Consider the following 12,875-nt stretch of genomic DNA (forward strand, 5'->3'; position numbering starts at 1 on the left):
CCACTGTTGGAAGCATGTTTGGAACTCTTCAGGTTTGATATTGTCCAGTGCCCTTTGCGAAGCTTTTTTACCGCCTCCACATCGTCATTACGCTCCCCTTTTAGCGTTTTTTTCATTCGTGGAAATAAGAAAAAGTCGCACGGGGCTAGATTCGGCGAATACGGAGCGAGGGAACGACAGACCAACTCTGAGATGCCAAATAGTGGGTCACTCGTAATGCCGTGTGTGCTGAAGCGTAGCGTGATGCAGAAACCAGTCACCTGATCGCCAAAGTTCCGGGCGTTCCCTCCTCACATCCTCTCGCAGACGCCTTAAAACGTCCAAGTAAAAGTGCTGGTTAACAGTCTGGCCAGGGGGTACGAATTCCTGATGCACAATTCCACGAACATCAAAAAAGACAATGATCATCGTCTTCACATTTGACCTCACTTGCCTTGCTTTTTTTGGTCTGGGAGAGTTGGGAGTCCTCCAGTGGCTTGACGATTGCTTGGTTTCTGGGTCATACCCGTAGCACCGACTCTCATCCCCTGTAATGAATTTGTTCAAGAAGTTTGGATCACGTGCAATCTCTGTTTTCAAGTCCTGACATACTTTCATGCGGATGGTTTTTTGCTCCAACTGATTCCTGTCTCTGCTGAAATTTGGTCGATCGTTTGGCGACGATCCTCTTTGATCTTTTGACGGACCTTTTCAATGTTCTCCTCATTTCGCGATGTTGAAGGGCGTCCAGAACAAGTTTGGTCTTCAACACACATCTCACTACGTTTAAAGCGCCCAAACCACTCGAAAACCTGTGTGCGGCTCATAGCGTCCTCCTGGAAAGCTTCCTGAAGCATTTGGTGTGTCTCCGTTGCAGTTTTTTTTAAACAGGAAACAAAATTTCACACACACTCTTTGTTCTTATAAAGTTGCCATAACGACTTCGCAGAGGTAATCCGCCAACCGTCATAGAAACAATACCACACTTGCAGGTTCAGCTCTTGACGCCTTCTGCACAGCTGTTTCATGAAGGTCTCTACTAACACCATCTAGTGTGAGAACCCTGCACTACGTCTACGAGTGGCAGCGCCCTCGGAGTCCTGTTTCTTTTGCATCCCCCCTCGTACAGCTATTTCCTTCTTCCTGTAGTGATACACCATATTTACATCCACATATGGACTAAATGATAGTTACCACTGCCAATCACATTGCATTTAAACATAACTGTGGCAATATGAGCACTGGAGATAAATGGCTGACATTGTAAATTATGTAACCATGACGACCTTCTTTACTGTGTACATGACAACAAGAGCGATTCAACTCAACAGATTATGACGATGTGTAATGCCAGGTGGCTGATACACACTGAATTAATGATCTGAAGATGGGTCGTCGCCGGCCGGTGTGGCCGAGCGGTTCTAGGCGCTTCAGTCTGGAACCGCGCGACCGCTACGGACGCAGGTGAGAATCGTGCCTCGGGCATGGATGTATGTGATGTCCTTAGGTTAGTTAGCTTTAAGTAGTTCTAAGTTCTAGGGGACTGATGACCTCAGATGTTAAGTCCCATAGTGCTCAGAGCCATTTGAACCATTTTTGATGGGTCGTCAATGAGCTGAAACTAGAAGTCAGTAAAGGAATTTTAGTGATCTTGATCTAGGATTCTGATCCACACATTTTATTTGCATATCACCTCATGGAGAGTACCTTAAAAGGAACAAAATTAATATTGGCAAACAACTGAATAAAATAATGAAATTTTCGTGTTATTTTTCTCGTTGTTCTCCTACTTTAGATTATTCCCGTAGACGAACAAATATTTCATTCTGGGCAAACACTTATACTCCAAATTCGAAGGCGCTACACAAGAAACATGGTTATGGTACCCATCGACGGCACTGCACGTTCGCTAGTGGTTGTGAAGGATGAATGCTACAGCACATAAAATACAAATTGAAAATACAGATTGAAAAAAAAAAACATAGAAGAAAAAGCATAGCCCTCTAAATAGAGAACCTACTCTGTAAGGAAGTCGGATGTGTCATTCCAGGGATTTTTGCAATGCAATGTACAACAATATCTTTACCCAATTCGTTCGCGACTTAGGAATAAAAGTTCGATTTCGGATGAAACAGAGGTAAACAGTGTTTTGCTATGTGGGTGTCATCCCTTCTCGAACTTCCACATCAATGTACATAAGACTATAGTCCTACCTCAGACACAGAGCGATCCAAGGAAGTTCGCAGCACCCGAGAGGTTGCCGTCAGGTGGAGAGCACAATGACAAACTACACAAACGTTTCACGGTGCTGCTATTTTCATACGTGAATATCCACTTGGCCTCGACGCGGATACTCGGTTTGATACCACAGATAAGAAAATGACGCGGCGCTATTATACCCACTTTAACGAGGGCAACGTACATATCTTTTAATTGCATAACAGAGATGGCTGATAAAAGTGTAACTCGTGTGTTACTGGACGTCGAAACATTCTCTGGAAACAATTTTTGTTATTACGATATCAAAACGTAATACACTTACAGTAAGCACGCCCAGATACTCTTGAGAGCAACTTTGATGTATCCGTCCTGCTCAAAAGTATTACGACCGTACCGATTTATTTTTCCCACTGTTTGCTTGCTTCGTTTCGGGTGAATACCGGGATGGTTCCTTCTACATGGCTTATGATATTCCGCGAGAGCTCTAACTTCCCTTATTTTATTACGATGATTGTTTCTCCCTCTGTAGGTCGGCGTCAGAAAATATTCTCGCATTCGTAGGAGAAAGTTGGTGATTGAAATTTCGTAAGAAGATTCCGCCGCAACTAGAAACGCCTTTGTTTTAATGATATCCATCCCAAATCCTGTATCATGTCAGTGACACTCTCTCCCCTATTTCTCGATAGTACAAAACGTGCTGCTCTTCTTTGAAGTTTTTCGATGCACTCCGTTAATCGCATCTGGTAAGGATCCCATACCGCGAGGCAGTACTCCAAACGAGGACGGACAGGCGTAGTGTAGGCAGTCTCTTTAGTAGATCTGTCACATTTTCTAAGAGTTCTGCCAATAAAACGCAGTCTGTGGTTTGATTTCCCCACAACATTTTCTGTCTTCTTTCCAATCTAAGTTGTTCGTAATTGTAATTCCTAGGTATTTAGTTGAATTTACTGCCTGTAGATTTGGTTGATTTATCGTGTGACCGAAGTTTAACGAATTCTTTTTAGTACTCATGTGGATGACCTCACACTTTTCATTATTTGGGGTCATTTGCCAATTTTCGCACCTTACACATATCTGTTCTAAATCGTTTTGCAGTTTGTTTTGATCTGCTGATGACTTTACTGGACGATAAACGACAGTATTATCTGCAAACAATCTAAGACGGCTCCTCAGATTCTCTCTCAAATCGTTCATATAGATAAGGAACAACACAGGACCTATAACACTACCTTGGGGAACGCCAGAAATCTCATCTGTCTTACGTGATGACTATCCGGCATTTACTACGAACTGTCACCTCTCTGACAGGAAATCGCGAATCCAGTTACGTAACTGGGACGATATTCCATAAGCACGCGATTTCACTACAAGCCGCTTGTGTGGAACAGTGTCAAAAGCCTTCTGGAAAACTAGAAATATGGAATCAATTTGAAAACCCTTGTCAATAGCACTTAGCACTTCGTGTGAGCAAAAAGCTAGTTGTGTTTCACATGAACGATGTTTTCTAAATCCGTTTTCATCTTGAGTCAATAGACCATTCTCTTCGAGGTTATTCATAATGTTCACATACAATATATGTTCCAAAATCCTGCTGCGTATCGACGTTAATGATACGGGTCTGTATTTTAGTGGATTACTTCTACTATCTTTCTGGAATATTGGTGTGAACTGTCCAACTTTCTAGTCTTTGGGCACGGATCTTTCGTCGAGCGAGTGGTTCTGTATGATTGTTAAGTGCATCAGCATACTCTGAAAGGAACCTAATTGGTATACAGTCTGGGTCGGAAGACTTGCTTTTATTAAGTGATTAAGTTGCCTCACTACTCCGAAGACATCAACTTCTAAGTTACTCATGTTCTCATCTGTTCTTGATCCGAATTCTGGAATATTTACTTCGTCTACTTTGGAGAAGTCTGTGTTTAGTAACTCTGCTTTGGCAGTACGAGCACGATCTGTTTGGATTGCCAGGTTTCGCGACAAAGTTTCGATGTGAAAACCATTATAGGCATCCCGTATTTGAAGTCCGTGCTAAATTCAGAGCTTCTGTAAAAGATTGCCTATCTTGGAAATTTTGCGCTCGTTTAAATTTGGCATGCTTTTTTTCGTTGTTTCTGCAAGAGCGTTCTGGCCCGCTCCATCGTTTGTTAATTAACTGCCGGGCCTTGTGGCCGAGCGGTTCTAGGCGCTTCAGTCTGGAACCGCGCGACCGCTAAGTCGCAGGTTCGAATCCTGCCTTGGGCATGGTTGTGTGTGATGTCCTTAGGGTAGTTAGGTTTAAGTAGTTCTAAGTTCTAGGAGACTGATGACCTCAGATGTTTAGTCCCATACTGCTCCGAGCCATTTGAAACCTTTTTTTTTTTAATTAACTTGTTATAAGTCTCTCAACTGCTGTCGGTACTATTTCTTTGAATTCAAGCCACATCTGGTCGACACTTACATCGTTAATTTGGACGGAGTGGAGATTGTGTCTCAGGAAGGCGTACAAGTGAATTTTTGCCTGCTTTTTTGAACAGGTGCATTTTTGTTGGGGGGTTACAACATTCAGTCTCGCTACGCCCCTGTGTTCTACGATATTACGATTCTACGATATATAATCCATGTATCTATTTTGATGCTCTTTATTAGCTCAGGATTATTTATTATTTATTGCTAAGAGGTCAAGTGTGTTTTCACAACCGTTTACTATTCGCTTGGGCTCATGAACTAAATGCTCGCAAAAATTTTCAGAGAATGCGTTTAGCACAATTTTGGATGATGTTTTACGCGTACCTCGGCAATTAAACATATATTTTCGCTAACATGTTGAGGGTGAATGAAAGTCACCACCAACTATGGTTGTATGAGTCGGGCACGTGTTTAAAGTTTTCTTTGACCCTTTCAGCAACTGTGCCTTCTGAGTTGGGAGGACGGCGTAAGAATCCAATTATTATTTTATTCCGGTTACCAAGAATGAAGTCTGCCCATGCTAACTCACAGGAAATATCTACTTCTACTTCGCTACAAGATAAACTACTACTAACAGCAACAAACACGATACTGCTAACTGTGTTTAGCCTATCCTTTCTCAACACCTTTAGGTTCTTCCCAAAACTTTCGGCTGAACTTATCTGCGGCTTTAGTGTTTTCAGTGCCTATAACTATTTGAGTAACAGTGATTCCTATTAGCGCTTGGAGAGCTCTGGTACTTTCACAACACAGCTACAACAGTTTACAATCGTTATACCGGTGGTTCCTGGAACTACTGAAGCCCTTTTTGTGTTTACACTCTATCCTAAAAAACCGCCCAGTCCACGCAACACAGCCCCTGCAACCCGTACAGCTGCCTCCTGACCTATTCAGCAGAACCCGAAACCCAGCCACCCTATGGTGCAAGTCGAGGAATCTGGAGCCTACACGGTCGCGGAATCACCGAAACTTCTGATTTAGACCTTCCCCTCGGCTCTGTACCAGAGGTCCGTTATCGGCCCTGTCGACTATGCTGCAAATGGTATAGACGCTCTATTTCCTAGTGTCCGACCGAGATCACGATTCCGTTTCTGGAATTTTGAACATATGAAAGCATACTGATGATGAATCACTGCGGAAACAATTCACAAGCGCATACTCTTAATTACGTTGTTGCATCGACCTCTTCATGAACCATCTTCGCCCGTTCAGAGTGGAGCGCATAAACACTGGATCTGTGTTGGAGGGCAGCTGGACTAAAATCTCTGTCCAGTTCTCCTGATTTAGCATTTCAAGGAGTGCTAAAATTTCATTCACCAACGTCACAACCTATTCTTTGAACCATGCATTTCCACTCCGCCTCTTAATTTATGTGGGATGACTAAAGGACTGTAAACACCATATAAAGGCTGGATGTGAACTCTACAATGGTTGTTCATACAGTTTTCTTTAGTGGCTTATCTAAGGCTCTCACAGCCTTCAGTAGTTCGTTGCTGAGTAGTCTCATTCCTCAAAGGAGTGAACGGAGAATTCAACAAAACGAAAATGTACCTCAGAAACTTCGTAGTAGGTATTCTTTGCACACAATGTTAGAAACATAGGTGTACGATTCTTGCATCAACGAACTGGTCTTCGTAGTGTACTCCATGGGCAGCTCGGCCAACAGATATGATACCAATGGATGGACTTTTTCTCCTGTGATTACCTGAAGACTCTTGCTTAATCAACGACAGTCCAATACAGACATGAATGGATCTGGGTACCAGGATTGTCTCTGTTGCATTGCTGTATATTCTGTCATGATCAAAATAGAATATCTGATCAGAATGTTAGACATTCTGCACAGTTGCACAAAAGAAACAGTTTTGTGTTAGTGGATGCTTCTGTCACTACTTTGTTGGAAATTCCTCGATTATTAATGAAAAAAGAAACTGTGGATATTCTACACTATTTATCGTTTGAAGACGTCATGAAGCCGAATAACGAGACAAATACATACAGTAAAAAACTATAGCCGGTGTTTTTATTGATAGACAACTTTGCACTGTAACTGAATAAATATTGAACAATGTCGATACATTGTTCATCATTCATCTAATTTCTTACGTAGATTTATGAAAGCAAGTTTTATCAGCCATCAGAATACAATTAACAGCTAATTATTTTTTATTGCAAACTCAATCAGGCAGCACTCAGAGATATGGTATGCCGATTTATCAACATTCACTTACTCTGGCGCTAACCACTGTAATGCAAGTAACAAACCACTCAGCAAACATTTCTGAAGAAGTTCTGATACTATGTCGGTGTTGTTCCTATTTGTTCTTTATTAAGTCTCCCATCTGCTTGGGGGTCTCTCTGAATGATCCAATAATTAAAATCCTGGGTACGTATTCTGAAGGAAAATGGTTACAGAGGGCAGAAACAGTGGTTAACAGGGAAATGACAGAGGGGGTAAATTACTTTAAATCTTGAGGTGTGGTATTACATCCCCAAGCAAATTTCATGCCAGTTTAGACCAAGCAAATTTCATGCCAGTTTAGACGGTATCCAAATATATAGAAAAAGAACAAACATTACTATAGACAAGGTGTCTCAAAGGAAAGTTTATATTTGAAGAGCTCTGCAAACGCGCAACAAATCGGAGGAGAGTAGACGGAGGGGAGGTACGAAAACAGTGATTTGGCGACTGTAGCTTGGAGGAAATTATGCAGTGCTCATAGATTACGTAATGTAAAGGATGTTTCGAGTGTTCCCCTTATCCAGAAATGGATCAAAACGTTTCAGGAGACCCGGGTCAACACTGGCCAACAAATTCCGGGCGACCGGGGCAACCAAGAAAGGGCGAATCTACGGACAGAGTAAATCAGTCTGTTCGTGACGATCCACTTGTAAGCATGCAATTTCTTTAAAGGTGCACAGTCAATCACTCCACCGAATTCTGCAAAAAGACCTTAAACTGCACCCTAACAAAGTCCAATTGGCGCAAGAATTAAAGCATCAGAATGCCAGACATAGGCTGCAGTTCGTTAATGATGTGACTAAGTGCCCTTCATTTAACAGCATCTTGTTTTCTGACGAGGATTATTTTCACCTGAACGGTCATGTCAATAAACAAAACTGCCGATAATAGAGTGCAACTAATCTTATACAGAAGCATGAGAAACCCTTTCATCCGCCGAAAGTTACTGTGTGGCTGCGATGTCGTCTCGAGGAATAACTGATGCATAGTTTTTCAAGGGCGAGAGTGGTCGTGCAGTTACAGTGAAGTCCAAATGTAATGTGACGATGTTGGTGCCTGAATTGCAAAACTTTCCTGACTCTAACCAAATAACATGGTTTCAGCAAGACGGGGCCACAGCACGCACATCCAATGCGTCTGAACTGCGAGTTCATGGAATTTCCGTGGGAAATCGATCTCCTGGAGGGGTGACATAATTGGGCCCCCACGCTGTCCAGAATTGAGCCCTATGGATTTTTTTCTTATTGGTATATGTCAAATCTAAAATGTATGTTAATAATTCAACTTCTCTGGAACAACTGAAAGAAAATATCCATAGCGAAGTGGCAATCACCCGAGTGTCTCCGCGCCGAGCCGTCAAGCAAAATTTTGTTCATCGTTTAAATGAATGCCGTAGGCGTGCTGGATTTCATTTAAGTGATATTGTTTTTAAGAAGTAAGTTTCTAAATTGTATTTTCCATAATAAAAAAAGATTTTGTCGATAGACTTCAAACTCGATTTTGTTTTGACACATCAAGTATAAACATTCTTTTGAGGCACACTTTACTTTAGGGTATACGTAAGCAAATACCTTAATCTTAGTATTTACAGCAGTATCTCGACATCAGTACAGACGCAGTTTTTCCATAAAGAACAATCATGGACGTTCGCATAAATTTTTCCACGAAGGGCAAGATACAAATGTTTCCATGTTTGAAATAACTCTTTCGGCGAGTTTGAAACAAGCCGTTTCCCAAAAACAAAAATTGAAGTAGACAACAAATGCACAAACATCTTACATCTTAAATGATTCCTAGTTTTCCACTTTCTATTTCTTAGGTAGATTACTTTGATATATAAATGCTAACCATATTTCAACAGTCCATACAAAGTTCATCCTTTTATGTTACTTATGTAATATGGATGGCATATTTTCGATTCCACAATCAGATACTGCAACTTTATGTGATTAAATCCAGGGTATCCTTTGTGTTATGAAATAACACTTGAAATGTTCTCAGTAAAATATTTAGTCATAGGTAGTTCCATAATATTAACTTGAAACTGAAAATTAAAAATCTGAACTAGAAAACAGGCAAGAGCGATTGAGAATTGTTGGATATCTAGAACTGAATAAACTGGGAATAAACATTTAAAAGAAGTCTTATTCAGCTCATGCGTCTAATTAAATCAGGTGATGCCATAACCGGCATAACACTTTGCTTACAGGACTTCCTAATAATGAGAATTGCACAACTGTCATGTTTTTTATACTTTTATTCTCTGTTTACTGTTGTTTACTTGTGTCCTTAGTCCTGCAATATGTCAAATGTTGGCTAACAAAACTCAAGCTGAACAAAGTGTTTTTTTGAAAACTATATTTTTTGGGTTGGTTAGGTAAAGCATAGCCTACAGACAGTATACAATTACACAATGTAGGAAATTTCCCGAAACCTCACTCAAACTGACCAGTAGAATCGACTTCTAAAAACCTAGACCTGAACTAAGGCAGTCTTCGCCTGTCCAGTTTATCACATTATTGTGCAGCCATGCCGACTAGACCTGGATAATTAATAGCTCTGACATCACGTTACATCCCAAACAAAGTTGAGGCCCCAATTTGTAGAGAGAACATGTTTTCAAATTTTAAATTTCACTTTTTTCCCCAGTCTTCTAGCGCGAAAAATTGTATTTTGTTTTATCGACAGATCCTTTGCTCCCATAAATTAAGTATAAATTTACAACTCTACAAAGTCTACTACAATACCTCTGACGTAAAAAACTGAATGTAGAACTAGCAAGCGATCATGGGTCTGTTTCGTCCACAGAGAAACAGCTGAGTCCTGTTGCGATTCATTTGTGCAGCTGGGGCAGGACGCATCCTTGAGATAACTGAGGATAGATGACAGGCATGTATTACACGACCACGATATTATTGAACCTGGCCTCCTGTGGCCATTAACGGAAACAGGCGGTGATGTTACAGTAAACAAATACTGTGATTACTAAGGAAAACACATCACACTATAAACGATTTCAAGACCGCTGTGTGTTTACTGTCCAGTGTTTCAGTTCATCCTCGTGAAATATCACGATAACAATTCACGATAGGTCACCCGAAGTGCCCTCACTTGCAGATGCAATAATATTGTGGTCGATTAATACCCTGTTACCATGTTTTATTGTGCTGGAAATCAGCGTGTAGTGGTGTTGGATCGGTCCCTTTCTGCAGTTTGATAAGAGCTGCACGAGGAAGTGACAGAGAAAAGATTGAGGGTTCTATTTCTGCAATATTATGTAAGGTTGCGCACCCAACGTGACTGCAAAATATCGCTGAAACCTCTGCCACACCGACTGGCACAATTTCCCGTGGAAAAAAATTGTAATTGCTTAAGTCACAGTATGAGGGAAGATTGGAAAGTAGCTTTCAATAATTTTATTACCAGGAGGATTAATAGGTGATAAAAAATCACAAATGAACTTACTTGCATCTTTTACCTACTTTCCTACATAGTTACCAACTTTCTCAACACATTTCTCCCATCGTTATACCAGTTTCAATATGCCCAGTTGACAGAAGACCGTTTGATTGAAGTATAGCCATCTGCGGACTGCTGATTTAATTTCCGCATCTGTCGCAAAGCGTTGGCCGCCCAGGAATTTCTTCACGGGAAAAAGCAGATGAAAGTCCGACAGTGCAAGCAAGGGCTGGAGTGTATAATGGATGCTGGACACACCTCCCACCCAAATCTGGCGATTTTCTCACGAATAGGAGCAGCAAATAGGGCTGAGCATTGTCATGAAGTTTGTCAAAAAAACTGTTCAAATTCTGAGCACTATCGGACTTAACTTCTGAGGTCATCAGTCACCTATAACTTAGAACTACTTAAACCTAACTAACCTAAAGACATCACACATATCCATGCCCGAGGCATGATTCGAACCTGCGACCATAGCGGTGGTGCGGTTCCAGACTGTAGCGCCTAGAACCGCTCGGCGAAGTTTGTCACATAAGCATTAATGTTGTGGATTTCGTCACGAAGGGCACACCACAACTTCAGCAAAGTTTTAATGTAGGCTGCAGTATTCACAGTGATCCCGTATTCAGTTGGCAACTATGTAGGAAAGTAGGTAAAAGATGCAAGTAAGTTCAATTGTGATTTTTTTATTACCAATTAATCTTTCTGGCAATAAAATTATTGAAAGTTACTTTCCGATCTTCCCTCGTACTGTAACTTAAGCAATTACAATTATTTCTTTTTCCACAGGAAATTGGGTCACTCTCTTGGTGTGGCAGAGGTTTCAGCTATATTTTGCAATCAAGTTGGGTGTGCAACCTTACAGAATATTGCAGAAATAGAACCCTCAATCTTTTCTCTGTCACTTCCTCGTGCAGCTCTTATCAAACTGTAGAAAGGAACCGATCCAACACCACTACACGCTGATTTCCAGCACAATAAAACATGGTAACAGGGTATTAATCGACCACAATATTATTGCATCTGCAAGTGAGGGCACTTCGGGTGACCTATCGTGAATTGTTATCGTGATATTTCACGAGGATAAACTGAAACACTGGACAGTATACACACAGCGGTCTTGAAATCGTTTATAGTGTGATGTGTTTTCCTTAGTAATCACAGTATTTGTCTACTGTAACGTCACCGCCTGTTTCCGCTAATGGCCACAGGAGGCCAAGTGCCATAATATCATGGTCATGTAATATGTGTCTGTCAACTGTCCTCAGTTATCTCAAGGATGCCTTCTGCCCTAGCTGCAAAACTGAATTGTAACAGTACTCAGCCAATAACACACCATGCTTATCCCAGAACAATTTCACAAGGATTTTTGTAGCAGATTAAGTCACGTCGAATTTTTTCTCGTACTGTGAAATCAACCTGTTTTCGCTCCATAGAGGCCTACTTGGTTTTGGGCATGTACTGGTACGCCCACAACTCGTCACCAGTGACAATTCCTTTCAGAAAATTATACTCTTCTGTGGCGTAACGTGTTAAGTGATCCAAGCCGGTCTTCAATCGCTGGCCTTTGTGATTGTCTGTCAGGTTCTTAGGCACTCAGGGAGCGTTAACTTTACGGAAGTTCAAAGTGTCATCAAAAATATCGTACACCACACAAGAGGAAATGTTGAAATGCTGCAATAAGTTAAGCAGTTACATGCGCCAGTCGTTCTAAATTTCTGCCTCAATGTCTCCGACATTCTGGGGGTTGCAGCTATTACATCTGCCCAGAGCGTGGCGAATCACTAAGGTTCACAAGGCCCTCTTGGAAGAATGCGCACCACCTGGAGATATTGCTACAGTTCCTACAGTCTTCCCCATACATGCCACCAAAGTCCCTGTGAATTTCACTCGGTTTATGCGCTTTGACCCACAAATATCTTCTCTTCTTAAACTTACAACAATAACACGCACGCCATGTTTGTTTTGCAGTACATGCGTCTCTCACTAGTGCTACACAAGAAAACAAACCACCATCTGTAGCGCAAACTTCAAACTATATCATCATGAAATATCAACATTCAGCTGCAATACCAAGGGAGAAAAAATTGTATCCAGATTCCAGTAGCGAGCACATCTACACTATTTGAAAGACGCTACATAAATAATGAGTCAGATCTTGACAGGCCTAAGATTTCAAAGTGGTGCAAAGGTTGGCAACTTGCTTTAAAAGTTGTCAACTCATACAAATTCCTGGGTGTAACACTCTGCAGGTATATGAAATGGAACGATCACATAGGCTCAGTCATAGGTAAGCAGGTGGTAGACTTTAGGTTATCGGTAGAATACTGGGGAAAAGCAATCAATCTACAAATGAGATTGCTTACAAATCACTTGAGTGACCCATCCTAGAATATTGCTCAAGTTTGTGGGACCATACCAAGTAAGACTAACAGGGGATACTGAAAGGCAGCATAAATAGTCACAGATTTGTCTGATCCCGTGGAAGAGCGTCACAGAGATGCTGAAGACACTGAAATGGTAGACTCTT

At 41.3% G+C, this 12,875-nt stretch overlaps 1 protein-coding gene across 6 annotated transcripts in view; it reads right to left on the minus strand.

Annotated features, from left to right (window-relative positions):
- The window catches only part of LOC126458413 (protein Mpv17-like), a 75,844-nt gene that overhangs the window by 43,801 nt on the left and 19,168 nt on the right, over nucleotides 1-12,875 (minus strand). Inside the window, exon 1 of one of the 6 annotated variants that reach the window (XM_050095438.1) lies at nucleotides 2,193-2,214. The exons of the other annotated variants lie outside the window; for them this stretch is intronic. The gene's annotated coding sequence lies outside the window, so the exon portion shown is untranslated. Of the gene's footprint in view, nucleotides 1-2,192; nucleotides 2,215-12,875 lie in introns of those variants that run through there. 6 annotated transcript variants of the gene reach the window in all.

Source organism: Schistocerca serialis, chromosome 2, assembly GCF_023864345.2.
Source record: "Schistocerca serialis cubense isolate TAMUIC-IGC-003099 chromosome 2, iqSchSeri2.2, whole genome shotgun sequence".
Taxonomy (NCBI): Eukaryota; Metazoa; Arthropoda; class Insecta; order Orthoptera; family Acrididae; genus Schistocerca; species Schistocerca serialis.